Source organism: Chinchilla lanigera, unplaced genomic scaffold (assembly GCF_000276665.1).
Source record: "Chinchilla lanigera isolate Chin_1 unplaced genomic scaffold, ChiLan1.0 scaffold00037, whole genome shotgun sequence".
NCBI classification, from domain to species: Eukaryota; Metazoa; Chordata; class Mammalia; order Rodentia; family Chinchillidae; genus Chinchilla; species Chinchilla lanigera.
The window spans coordinates 8,886,345-8,901,526 of NW_004955438.1; positions in this window are offsets into that span (position 1 = coordinate 8,886,345).

The following is a 15,182-nucleotide window of genomic DNA, read 5'->3' on the forward strand; positions in this document are numbered from 1 at the left end:
CATGTTGGGACAACAGTCACTTCTGACTTTTATTCTGTTGTGACCTCTGGAGAAAACATCAATCAAAATGCATTAAAAAAGAGAAAAATGAAAGTTAAGAAGAAATGTGTGGGAGTTAGTAAAAATATTATGGGCATTAATGATAATTTAAGAGTTTCTTGGAGGGGTCAAGAATAATATGAAAAGAGCAAAGACAAATTTCTTTTGCAAGACCAGAGATCAGAAAGAATGAGTAAATTGGGTATTAATGAATGGCCTGAGCGTCCCTCCGGGACATCTGAATTTAAAACTTTGCTCCCAAGTCTTCTTTCCAGTTGCTTGGATAAAACCCTTTAACATCCACAGGCAAAAGCCAGGCTGTGTGTTGCCTGCTCTAATCCTTCTTCCTCAGTCAAGTTTTCACAAAAGTCTTATCAGGCATCTCTCCTACAGGGTAGAAGAGAGTGCGTCCTTTTTTCCTCTCTCTACGCCATCACTTTATTATAAATTCTGCTTTTGCCTTTCCCCCCATAACTAGCTTCAGTCTTCCTTTGTAGTAAAAGAAAGAGATATAATCAATCATGCACGATATGGGGTTTATTATTGTCTTTTTCTCTCACAAATAATAGCATTTCATTAGAAAGAATAAAAGAATACATGGATAGCCATATACAACCCACCAAAGAGGGAATTTCAAGTGTGTTGTTGGTCAGCATATTTGGAGTTTTCCGGACATAGTTTTTAATTTTTCCATGTATCATTTTTCTCTTTATGGTGAGGGCAGCCAGGATCTATGTTGATCTCTGAGCAGCATGGTACTAAAAGGAGAATGAATCTCATTACCTGTCTACAGGCATAGCTCCTAACTGCGGTGCAGACATACAGAGATTAGGGAAATGGACTGGGAGGTGTGGAGAGTGGCTCAGTGTAAGAACACAGGCCAGGGTTCAATCTTCACGCCAGGAAAGAAAAACAAATAGCTCGATAAAAAAAGAAGAGATTTCCATAACATCTTAAACCACCCACTTCTCTTTTGAAGAAAGCTTGTTATACCTAAATGATACAAGGGTGCTTAACACTGTGGTGAATGTTTAAAATAAAAGTTATAACAATAAAAGATATCTTGCCATGGATCCTCCTCCTCGTCTATCCCTTCAATTTGACTACACCTGTCCAACCATTTTTGCCGCTTTCTGAAGCAGTTCTGGAACACTTCTTCTGTTTTGCTGCTGGATACAATAGAAAGTATAGTGACTGCTCTGACATGTGCTATGTAATGGAATGACAGGCTTGTAAAAACACGAGGATGTGCCCTCACTCACCTTACTCAGCAAATCTGGCACGATGGAAGTCCCGGCTCTTCCCAAGTGTCAAAATGGCCATAAAAATAAATGTTTTGAATCAATTCAGGAAATTTAGGCAGCACAGTAAAGATGCTCAGAAAAAAAAAATTTCAGAACTGCTTCAGAAAGTGGCAAAGTGACAAAGGAAGTGTGTTCTAAGTGAGGGAGAATGTCTTGAGAGGAATACATGGCAATGCATCTTTTCCTGGAATTTTTAAATTTAAACACTGTATATTTCAATCGTACCTCAGATTCTTTGGGAAGTAGGAAACAACTCAAATTATCAATATGCTACATTGGTTTGCTCTGTAAATCCAAGAAGCTATTCTCTCACTAGTGAAAACCATAAATCTATGCAAACTTACATCCCTGTGGGGGTATATGATTTGCCTTTTTCTTATCCTTATTTTCTTCACGATTCTGTGAGACTAGTTATGGATAATGGTTGCTCCATAGAAGTTTTAATCGCGCAGCTTTCTCATTTTAATTTGCCTCCAGATAATAGTTTGGTTTCTTAATTAATGCTGTGAAAACACACATTATGATCTTTACCTGAAGCATGTTTTGATTAACACCAGTACCTGTGGTTTTGGTTGACTAAAGTACTCCTTTCCCCTGCAGAGAGACTGTGCTCTGCTAAGCAGCTGCTTCATATTACCCCAGAGGTTGCTGTATTTTGCTAGTTGTAAAATAATATTTATTTATGATAGTTTGTACAGTTCTTCATATCTGCTTACATAAAACCCCCCGTTGTCTGAAGCAGATAAGCGTCTCTCTCAATCTCATTTTTTCTTTCGCTCCCTTTCTCATTCCAGCTTCCTCTCCCACATGCAATCTCAATGTCTACGTAACTTCATGTGATAAAGTGGCTAGGAACATTCTTTAAAAATTGCTCATCATAATAATGATATTAAAGTCGTGGAAATTTTTTGAGCAATTCTTAAGTGTTTTCCTTTATTACAGAGTTTTGTAAAGCTTTGTCTCACTTGTTTCCATTTCAGCACCATGAAGTAGGAGATGTCAATCTACTTGTAAAGAGTAAAACTGCACAAGTTCAAAATGGTTATATAGCAACCAAATGGGTGAAGATCTGCATTGTACCTGCTCTGCATCCATCTATTGATGGATTCAAATTTTAAAAAATTATACCTCAATATATAGACACTAGTCACTTAAAGTTAGAGACACTAGCAGACATTAACCAATTTCGATATACCCTTCAGAGTGTTTGTTCTAAGGAGCAAAAGTGACCATGACACTCTCTCATTTAAAATTACTGAAGATCCCAATTTCCTTCAAAATGAAGATCAGGTTTGTTACCATGGAGTCTCTATCTTCTCTGGTCTGACTCCAACATACAACTGGAACTCTGTCACTTGTCATGCAATTTCTCCTCTTTTAGCAGAGCTGTTCCCATGGGCTTACATATTTCAGCTTTGTTGATCTGCAGTGGACTTCTTTTCCTGCTAAGGTTGAATTCTACTTTCCTTCAATCTTCAAGTAGGACAATTCTCCTTTTGGGAAACCTTCTGGACAATCCCAGTGTCACTCAATTGTGTGTGTGTGTGTGTGTGTGTGTGTGTGCGCGGGGGCAGGTGCGTGTGTGTGTGTGTGTGTGTGTGTGTGTGTGTGTGTGCAAATTGCTGAGCTTGCCACCCTCTTTGCCAACTGGGTTTTGCTCTCACCTAGTATATGAAACGGCCCTTGACAGTTTCGCCAATACTGCCTTCCCATCCACTCAAGGCCTGCCACCAACTAACATCAAGTATGTTCAACCAATGAATAGCCAGGGAATGCTGGCCTAAAATAATACCTGATAAATTTTGAGTTCATGTAGGTTAGTGGTCATCACTTTAAGCTCACCTGTAAGAAAAGGATGTTTTTCTCTCTTTAAGATCAGTGCATAAGGGTTGATTTAGGGAGGGCATGTGTGCGGGTAATTTGTTTAAACCTATTGCGATAAAAGTATTCTTTATAGAGAATAGTGGGCTGGAGGATTACAGATCTGGGTCTATGGGTGGCTTCTAAGAAGAAGCCTGATTTAAAACTGCATACAATTATATTCATATAGGTATATACAAGTCTATTTTGTTGGGTTTTTATAACATCTTACTAAAATAATATGGACTAATATCTTGCTTTGGTTTAGACTCTCTGTCTCTTATCTCATTGCCACTCCTATCAGTTCTCAAATCTTTGTGCAAGTTATTCTGAAATGAAAATATGAACATGTTTCCTTCCTTTCTAAAATGCTTCAGCGACTTTTTATAAGTGTTTACTGAATGCTTTGGTTTTGATTCAAGAAGCCCTGACCACCTACCTGCCTCTCCAGCCTGACTGACTATAATCCTCTCAGGGACCACAGCCCTAGCTCTTACATTCAATCACACTTTTACATCATGTAATGTTACAGTCTTCCGGGGTTTGGGATAGGCGTTCATTTTACATCAGTATCATTCACATACCACTCCGTGAGTGTATGTTCTTACATTCACATATTGATCAAACAGCACCACTTCCTTGCACGGTGCATTGTTTTATTCTCTTCTTTCATGTAAACCTCAAACCTGCTTTTGTCAGTGTTCACTGCCCTGCATGTAACTGTTCCACTCCATGACAGTCTCTGCTTGGACTATTTGATCCTTAGAGTCAGTATAGGTAGCTTTCAATCATTATAGAGATATTCTATAAAACATGCTTGAAATGATGCTCAATAAATATATAAAATAAATAAGTAAATCGAGAAAGGTGATTTTTAATTACTGTACTTATTTAGTAGAGATTGGCAATGTTTTTTCATAAAGAACTAAAGAGTAAGTAGTCTAGGCTTGCCGGCTATCCTGCCTCTGTCGCAACTCTTAATTTGGGTTGAGGAGCACAAGCAGGCCTAATACTGTGGGCTTCAATTTTTAAAAAAGGAAAACTTCATTTACAATTGGTCAAAAGCCTAGATTTACCTGTACCTGAGTTTGTCAGCTATTCATATAAAGGGAAGAGACAGATTATACTTCTTAAACTGATGTAAATACACTTTGAAAAGGAAAAGAATACATGTAACAGATAGTGATTAAGGGAGCATAGATTTTGCAATAATAATGTTCAAGTTGTTTAAATATAAAACATTTGATATAAAATCTGCTTTATAACATATTTAATATGATATTTTACCATAGATCCCAATAACTTCATTATATTTTGTAAAAATCTATCTAGTCACATAATGAATAATGCTGCTTAAAAATTTTAATCATGCTCAGTTATCTGAAAAAAATTTAAAGTAAGAGTCTTAAATTTTACATAGATTGTGCTGTTGGAAGAAAATATATTTTATAGTAGAGTCAATAGATTCTTAAGTTTTTCTTTTTGAGAAATACAGGGCTTCTTTTACCCTTTCTTAGTTTTTAATGACGTGTTATTTTTAAATAGCTTTTTCTTTATTTCCAAAGCCAATGAATGTTCTCTCACCTAAAATCAGGCTAGCTGTTTCATACTTCAAAAGGGCTGCAATTTTCAGACCAAATGAGAAGGATGACTGTCGTAGCTTCATATTTTCTAAATCATTCAGTTGTAGAATATTTGATGATTTCCAATGGAGAGCCTCTCCAAGCCCTGAGCCAGAACCGTCAGAAGCAGTGGACTTGGGAGGAGATGGCAAAACTCAAATTAGAAAGCTATACATGAGCACACATATGGAAATCATTTAATTATTTGCAGGTCATCTTTTGGACAGTGTCTGTTGGGCCCAGCTGGAGCTTAATGCAAAAGCCCCAGAGCTCTTCCAGTCCCCTCTGTCCCTTTCATTGTGTTTTTACCAAAAAGCCACACACATCTGCATCCTAATTAGGTTAAGCTTTTGACCAGATTGGTGCAAACCAATGTAGGCACCTTTATGCAGATAGGAGGACGCTGTAAAGGCTGGATCTGATTCTCTATGTATGCACACAAACATGTGAATGTCTTGATGCCAGTTCACATACATATGGTTTTTGCTCTTTCATTTCTGTTTACTCAGCTTGCTAGATACTTGGTGGGACTTTTTTTTGTTTTGTTTTGTTTTGTTTTGTTTTTTCCTGGTACCGGGAATCGAACTCACGACCTTGCACTTGCCAGGCAGGCGCTGTGCCGCTGAGCTAAATCCCCAGCCCCTTGGTGGGACTTTTAATGCTTTGATTTTATAAAGATCATGCCATATTCATTTGTTCTTTTTAATGAATAGTTTGGCATCTGCTTTTATTTTCTAAATCTGAAGTACACTTGACATCAATGTGCAAAAGAATTTTAAATGCTGTATTGTTACAGATCCTAAAATATCCATCGGAACAATAGAATTTTTGCAACATAGGCAATTAGACCCTCAAAGCTGAACCACTTTTAAGTAGTCTCCGAATTAAATTGTGTTCTCTTAAATGATAGGTAACAGAATTCCTGTACCCACTCTGTCTCTTCCAGAGAACAGAAGCACTAAAATATATTCATATTACATACATATTTCCATGTAATTATACACTAATATATAAAATACAATATCTTCTGTCCCAAAAAATAGGACCTGGCTGGAAAATAATCAGCCTTGAAGACAAGAAATAAAAATGCCAGCCCCAACTGGTCTGCCCTGGCCTAATCTTCCCTAGTTATTCTCATGCTCAGTGGCTACTCTGTAAAGCAGATAAAACAGGGATAGCCTAACTAGGGCTAGCGTTTTTGATCTCTAGTTTTCAAAGCTGATTATTTACCTTTAGGACTTATTTTAAGGTAAACATGCAGATAGGAAGACATTATCCTGGTTATACAATATAAAGGAGAGAGAAGATATACGGAGATAGGAGTATTTACTTTTTAAAGAATTAGTTCATGTGATTGTAAGGGCTGGAATTTTGTAGAAAAGCTCAGTAAACTGGAAGCTCATGGTAAAGACAAAACTCTGATTCCTGTTAGTACAAAATAATGTCAGGATGAAGAGGATTGCTACCGTACCCTGTTTGGTGGTAAGATCTTTGTAAGATCACAGAAAGTTTCAAAACAGTGTCTTTTAGACTCTCTCAACTAGACAAAAATGCTGCCAAGAATCTTACAGACATTTTATCACTTCTTGACAACTCAGGTATCAAGGGCCCTTTGTTGCATGGAATTCTGGGTATGTTTTGGATATAATGAAGTAGATTTCAGTAAGATTTGATCCAATAAAAAATTTTGACCCCAATTTTTTGATTTGTGTCTTCTTGATTTTACTTGTGGATTCACATTTAACTTGAACCAAAATGAACAGAGGACATTGGACACTCAAACTTCCATTTGGAATACCATTTTTTAGAAACTTTGGCCATTTCTTATGGAAAAGGGAACATGACTCAGAGTCAGAAACTTGAACACTGCAGAACCAGTCATGGGAAGTAGGTTGGGTCCCAGTGTATAACTCACTGCCAGTGTCTACAAGGCACAATCAAAAACTATGGTGAACATTTACACTTTTTAAAATTATTAGTTTTATTGACAGTTGTTAATATCACCACATCACTCTTTCCACTTTCTAAAGCAATTCTGGATGTTCTCTTTCAGTGGTGTCTTTAGTTTTGCTGTCATGGCTGCCTCAGTATCCTGGGTTGATTCAAAACAATTAGCCTTCACAGTCATGCTGATTTGAGAGAAGAGCCAGAAATAGGAAGATACCAGACCCAGACAAGAGGGTGGCTGAGGAGAGACATTAATATGTTTAGAGGCCTACCTTTCCTTAGCATTTGGACACTGCACTCACTATTTTTGATCATACCTTGTAGCAGATTAATATTTTTGATCACTCCTGGTAAAGACACTCCCAAAAGAGGGCTTGCAAAACTGCTTCATAAAGTGGCAAGAACAATGTAATAAGGGTGATCAAAGTGACAGGGAGTATTTTAAACAGGATTAATGACAGTCTGTCTTTTATTATAATAATTGCTTTTATTTTAAATATTCCTCATATATTTTTATCACACCTAATATCTTTATTTCAGAACTTTCATCACTACAATACATCCTCCATTTCTTCCCTTTTTTGAATAGAGGTGTTTATTCTACATTTTTTGTACATATCTGGTGGGGTAAATACATGTTAAAGAGGACAGAGAAGAAAATTTGCCCTGTACTTTTTAGTGACAGGTCTGTGAACTGAGAGAAACTTTTTCTTAAAAGTCTAATCTCCACCTGAATTTGACTTAGAGATGTTGTTACAGTCAGGGTTTACAAGGAAAACAATTTAATGCAGGGCAGATAATTTATAGTGTTATTTTATAGTAGTTACCCAAAGAGTCAAGTACAAAGCAGTACAGGAAATCTGCCCACAAACTAAAGACCACAAGAATCCAGCTGAAATCACCAGCAGAGTGAAAAGAAAACCCATGCTTTGGGAAAAAATTTTAACCAACTATCCCTCAGACAAAGGACTTCTAGCTAAAACATATACAGAATTAACAAAAAATCTGGCCCCCAAAACTCAAAGACCCAATACAAAAATAGGCATATGAGATGAATACACACTTCTCAAATGAAGAAATACAAATGGTAAATAAGTATATGAAAAAATGTCCAACATCATTGGTAATTCAAAAATGCAAATTAAAACAACATTGAGATTCCATCTCACCCCAGAAATAATAGCTGTCATCAAGAAATCAACCAATAACACATGCTGAGGGGGGTTGTGGGGAAAAAGGGACCCTTCATTGTTGGGGCAGTATAAACTGGCACAACCACTGTGGAAATCAGTGTGGAGACTCCTCAAAATCTAGGAGGTCCCACTCAATTCAGCCCTTCGCTTTCTAGGTGTTTTCCCAGAAAAAATGAAAGCATCATAAGACAGAAATATATGTACACTCATGTTTATAGCAGCACAATTTGTAATAACTAAATCTCGGAAATAACCCAAATGTCCATCAACCCGGGAATGGATATATAAGATGTGGTATTTTTATATAATGGAGTGCTACTAAGCTAAATAAAGATAAACTTGAGGCTTTCATAGGTAAATGGATGCAATTAGAGACCATACTCATAAGTGAAATAAATCAGGTCTGCATGTGTAAATATCATATTGTCTCCCTAGTGTAAGGAACTGAAAGAGTAAATAAGATCCAAAAGGTACAATAGATATAGTGAAAGGGAAAGAAACTGCTTAAAAAGAAAGAGCAACCAGGATGGGAGAAAAGAGAAAAGAAAGAAAGGAAAAAATGATATGTATATATACACACGATAGCTAAAATAATTGTACTACTAATTTCCATTAGTTCACTGAAAAGAACAGTTAGTTATTGTTTGATCAATTTTGCATGTCTGTATCTGGTAATCTGAGCAACTACTTTGAAGATAACAATGTGCAATATAATAACTATTGTTAATTTTCTATCATCTTGTTTTGAAATTCTGTATTGTTTTTATTGTTTTTTCTCTTACTTTAAAATAATGAAAAGAATACAGCTGAAGGCCTGGATTCCATGGCAACATCCTGCATGAATCCAGCTGAAGATCTAGAGCTCATAACAATACCCTCCATAAGTCCAACAAGAGGCTTAGAGCCCACATCAGTGTCTCATGCAGGCCTGTTTCACAGCTGGGAAGGATCAAAGTCAGTGGTGGAAGCTAGAAGGATCTGTGCTAGCAGGCTGAAGGATCTGCACTGGAACCCGGAAGTGACGCTCAAAGTAAGACCAGAGCTCCCCTGAAAAGTACCACAGCCATCCTCAGTGACAACAAGGTCCTGTTCTCCTCTGATGATGAGAACAGCTGAGTTCATGTCGGGAAAACCAGTGTTAACAAGCTTGTCCAGGAGACTAAACCTTCCCCTCCGTAGCCAGGAAGCAGTGCTCAAAGTAAGGACCAGAGCTCCCCCAAAGTGAACTGAAGCCATTCTCAGTGACAACGAGGTCCTGTGCTCCTTTGATGATGAGAACAAGTGAGTTCCTATCAGGAAAGCCAGCATGACTAGCTCCTCCAAGAGAACCAACAGCCCCCTAATATCACCTTATCTTCTTCTCGCTTCTCCTCTTTGTTTTGATAGCAACAGTCCCCAGGTGAGCCTTCCACTCCCAGCACCATGCTGATTCAGTTCAGCTGGGTGTTACAAGATGACCACAGTCAGTCCACCACAGGGGTGATCATGGACATCAGACTTGGTGGTATAATTGAAACCTTGAAGGTTTTGAAATGAGATGACTACATTGTGCTCATGAGGAAAAATAAATAATTTGTGAGAAGAGGGCAGACTATTGTGGATTAAAGGCAGCACACATTCTTTACTAGGCTCTTGCTGAAGAAACAGGGTTTATTTCTTCTCTTGCATGTGCTCCAATGATTGGTGAGCCATGAGTGCTATTGGAAGGGACCGTGTGGCTTTGGCAGCCCAAGTCAGTTGTACTCCTGTGAGGAGTCACATACTCACTAGGTGCTGGAGATAATATTCTGACAGCTTTTCTCTTTGAGTAGTGAGTCTGCAGTGATAGGGATGCACAGAGAGGTCTTTGTGCTATGACCAACTATTTTATCAGATATCCAACACATTTGTTGAAAATGTACTATGTTACAGAAATTTTTCTGATCAGTTCTACAAGTGATGTTTATACTAGACTGCTTTTAATTCTTGTAATTCTTTTAATTTCAAACTCAAAGTTGGTAAAAGAAATAGTGAAATATTCATCTTAAAAACCTTAGACATTCTTTGGTTTGTTTAGTTGGTTGCTTTGTTTGTACTGGAGATTGGACACAGAACCTTCATACTGAGCATTCTCAGACATTTATTCATTTTTTTATTTTGAGGTAAGATCACTGTAAATTGTTAAGTTATCTAGGCTGGGCTCAAACTTGAGAAACCCCTGCCTCAGTTTCCCAGAGAGGTGGGATGAAAGGTGTGCATGCCACCTCACCTGGCAAAATTTGTTTTCTTTATTTTAATAGAACATGATATTTATAGTATGTGCCTGGCTCACAATATCATGATATGAAGGTACGTGCCTGGCTTACAATATCATGATTGTGTAAAACTCAAGTTAGCAGTTATGAAAGGAAAAATTGTTATAATCAGAATACAAAAATAATGGGAACATTATCTCTTAATACTTGAGAAAAACTTATCTCAACCTACATGGAAAGTTTTTAGTTGATGAATTAAAATACAGAGACCATCTTATTCAAGAAAAACAAAATGCTGAACATTTCAGTTCAGTGGCTAGAATAAAAATCTATTCTAATTTGACATTGACAGCCCTTTGTGATTGCTTTACACAAAGCAGCATGATTTAAAAAAAAATAACAAAATATGGTTTTAACAAAACCTAAACTGAGTTAAAAGTGAAAACATGATATACGATTTTGTAATATCAGGATATAATTATATAAATATAATGACTCAGTACAATGCTAAGCATTTCACATATGTTATCTCAGTTAATTAATCATACAATTACAGATTGTACATTGTACAGGAAAATAATCCTTTCATTAAGGTTAGACTGAAAAAAATTCATTTAAGGCAGTCTTTATATTTGACTATTAATTTTGGTTTGACGTAGCCTCAATTTTTGGTAAATTGTACACCAGCTTGTGGTATAAACAGATTGTAACCTAACTGTGGGTACATTTTTGTTACCAAGCAACTGAGTCTCAGCCAATCATAGCAACTAAACCTCTAAGCCAATCAGAGATTAGCTGAAAGCTGCCAAAACACAACTATGTAAGTTAAGTGCTAACTACTGCCAACCAAATTGTTTCTGTATGTCACTTCCTTTTCTCTGGCTAAAAATAAAACCTATATGAGTGGTGTGGTCGGGCATCCTGAGCCATTCTGGGTCTCGGGTGCTGCCAAATTCCAGAGCTTTTGACCTTGTCCAAGTAAACTTTGCTAAATTGAGCTGGTTGAGTTGGTTTTCTCTTCCTCCTCCTCCTCCTCCTCCTCCTTTTATCTTTTTGAGGCGGGGTCTTGCAATGAAGTTCAGGCTGGCCTTGAACCTGCAATAATACTCCTGTCTCAGCTTCTCAATTATTTTTCCTTCTCCTCCTCCTTCTCCTTTTATCTTTTTGAGGCAAGGTCTTGCTATGAAGTTCAGGCTGGCCTCGAACCTGCAACAATCTTCCCGTCTCAGCTTCCCAATTATTTTTCTTCTAATAGGATGTTTCCCAAACCAGTGTTTTAGTTGCTCATTGCTTTAACGAAGAAATGAAGCAATATCTTTGCTCACAAGATGAGCATGAATGTTAAAAACCCACAAAGAATCATCTTCCAGCAGCAAAAGCAATCACGAAATTTTCACTATACTGTTGGAGAAACCACATTAAAGCATCATGGAGGGGAAGAGCTTTGAAAACACATGGAGAATAAAAGATCTTCAATTATCTCCGCATTCCAGAGATTCACTGAGCAGTACAGGCCAACCACCCAAAGCAGTGAGCCAGGAAAGATAGTAAAATGTTTGTTTCTAAGCACTACATTTTGAAATGTCATTCTGTTTTAGTACTGAGTAGTATTCTGTCGTATGAATATGCCACTACTTTACAAGCTAATTCATTTCATCCTTTTTAACATTTAAAAACAACATCAGAGAAAATGAAGTATAAGGCTTTAAAGATTCCATGGTTATTCAAAGTACAACTTTACCAGAACACCGATAAGTAGTAAAACAGAATGAGGACAGGAAGGTGAGAGATCTGAGTTTTCAGTCCAACTCCGTTGAAGATTATTTGATTACTTCAAGTAAGTCATATTAGCATTGTAGATTTTGATTTTTAAGTTAAATGAGAAACTAATTTTAAACTGAGCAAATTGGTCTTTGCTTGGATCTCTTGCAGATCTAATCTGTGGCTGAAGAAGTAAATCACCTAGAACAGTACACGTATATTTCAGAGATAGGAAATCTTCATTTTGTATAAATTTCTTTCTAGCTTTGAATGAATAAACCTTACCCTCTAGGCATTATAATTCACTTTCATGCTTCTGTGGATGCTATGAGATCAATTTTCTTCCAGCATTACCAGCCACCCTCAAAAGCCCTATCTTCAACTGAGAAACTACTCTCAGTTTCTGCAGAAATTGAGAAATGTAGAAAATTTATAAATTAACTTGGAAGAATTCATGTCTAAAAAATGTTAAATCTTCCCATCCAAAAATTCTTTATATAGGGCTGGGGATTTAGCTCAGCAGCACAGCGCCTGCCTGGCAAGCACAAGTTGTGAGTTCAATTCCCGGTACCGGGAAAAAACAAACAAACAAACAAACAAACAAAAATTCTCTATATAATTTTCATATTGATTTCTGTATGTAATATTGTGTATTTGTCAATATCAAGGCTCTAAATATCTTGACAAATATATTTCTAGACATTTTGTTTTTTTCTATATAGATTTTTAAATTTCTTTATTCCAGAGTTTCTAGATAGTATAGAGAAATGAATTTAAATTTTAAATATGATAATGCACCACATTTTCATGTTAAATTAGCCTATTAATTGTTCAGTTTTTCATTCTCTGTTTTGGAATTTCCTTAGGGCTTTAACTTTAAAAATGTTGTTTATTATCTTAAATTTATCATTTCCAATTTCATTTTAGTTTGCCCATTTTTCTCATCTGTTACACTGTCTAGGAACTCCATTTTAATGCTCAACAGCGAGAGTGAGACAGAGAATGTTGTTATTTTCCTGAATTTAATGGGTCAAGCTTTGTCTTCCACCATTAATAGATGAGGAATGTTTTAGATATCCTTTCTCTGTTTGATGAAGTTCTTTTCTATTACTGTGTCATGGAGAATGGCTGCTGGGTTTTATTAAATGTTTTTCTTGAACCTGTGACTTTTTTTCTTGCTCTATTAATTTGGTGAATGATATCGATTGTGCCCATAAACATTAGATTAAGTAAAATAAGTTTTATGTCATTATAAAATGTCTGTGTTGCTGGATTTGATTTGTTAATATTAATTACACTTAATCTTCTAAAGTATATTGAGACTTTAAGGCAGAAGCATCTGATCTTTGTAAATGTTCTATGTGTAACTCAATAAGGACTTTATTCATTAATTATTGGATTTAACATTTTAGAATTATCAGATAGTTCAGGTTGGTTGATGTTGTTATTCCAATCTGTACAAGTTTTGCTTCTATATCCATTCTGTTTTCTAGGCCTTATTTCAGTTACTGAGAGAATGTTAAAATTCCTGGGATGTGTACGAATTTGTCTTCCTCTTGGTGTCATTAACTTTTTTTCTATGAATAAACATTTAGAATGATTAAATCCACTTAATTCTACTTTCTTGAGATTGGGAGAAAATTTATTTTACCTCGTTGCAACTGTCCTATGAAAGGTCCAGCTAACAGTTTGTGGCAAAAGTCCTGCTTACCAAGGACTATAAAATATAGCCAGAGCAAATGGAGGAGCCAGTGAATGTTGATCTCTGAGGTTTCATCATCTTCACACCATCATTAGCATCAGCTACCTTAGCTACATAGCTTTTCCTGGACCATCAAAGTCTATGTAACAAGAGCCAGAAGATGAGAGCCCTTAGGAAGAGACTGATAATTTGCTGAATTTCCCAAACCAGAAGGCTATCTTTTTAAATGTTTGTGATAGTCCTATTAAATATAACACTTTCATTTAAAGTAATATATCTACTTTTAAGTGGAAATAATTTAGGGTGTTTACTTTCACTTTTCAGGAACCAGGGATAGGTAAAAGTGAATCCACATGATTCTGAGGACAGACAAAAGGCCAAATTAGGTCAAAATGTAATTGGTATTAAAGACAAGCAGTGATCCCTGGAGGCAATTCAATGATGAGATCCAAATCATTATCCTAAACACAGTCTACACAACTGCATGTGAGTACAGGACTAACAGTACTGTCTGTCTACTAGTTAAGTAGCTCCATGTAGCTCATATGAAGGACCAAAGAGATTCATGTAGTTAGGACTCTTTAAATTAGAATCAAGTTGCACTCAGACTAGCCCATAGAGTGGTGATTTATTGCAAAATGCCAATTCAGAGTTGTTGGGGATATAAGTATGAAAACTAGGGTATGACTAAGCCTGTGACAAACAGAATTTAAGAGAGTCATGACATCAAGGCCAAGATGTGTGGTTGAAACATTGAAAGTTATAGCAACTATGAAAGCTTTTTGGTTGATGCAGTTATTTCTGCCCTGGGGACTTCAGGTTCATTAAGAGTAGGTCAGGTTCATTAATTATAATGCAATGGGCATTATAATTAATATGCATGCAATATATAGACTGCAAACCTGAAAAATTACTGTATTCAAAGCATGTGTGCTCTTCCACTTAGAGACATAAGATTCTTTATTTCTAGACAAGTCTAGAATTTAGTACATGGCTCAGCTTATATTTTTGAATTGTTCAATATAGACAGAGTAGAAGCCAAGCCTGGGACCCTTGATAAGAGGTGATACAATTTACATTTGATGACTCTATTCAATGCAAGCAGAAATAGAACTTAGAATTCAATGAGATTTAAGAAGACGAGTTAACTAGAGTTAATAAGTAAACTATCTGTCCTAATTTCAGTGGCATTTTAATGACCTTTATAAATTATCCAGATACCTGGCAAGTCCATTCTTTAACCTGTCTGATTTTAACATCTAACAGCTTTTGTTTTCCTACACTGTTGTGATAAAGTTTTTTGTGTTACTTTTTGCAGCATAAGTACATTTAAAATAATTTTAATCACTTTCTCAAATATACTTCATTAACTGTGTATAATGTGTAGCTCTGAAAAACTCTTTAACATCCAAGCGATTGATTCATATACATGAAAATTTGAAAACTACAATATTAAACTTAAAAATGCCATCTGTGAAAGCAAAATCTGTTTGATTTTTGCTGTGTAATGTATTTTTTAT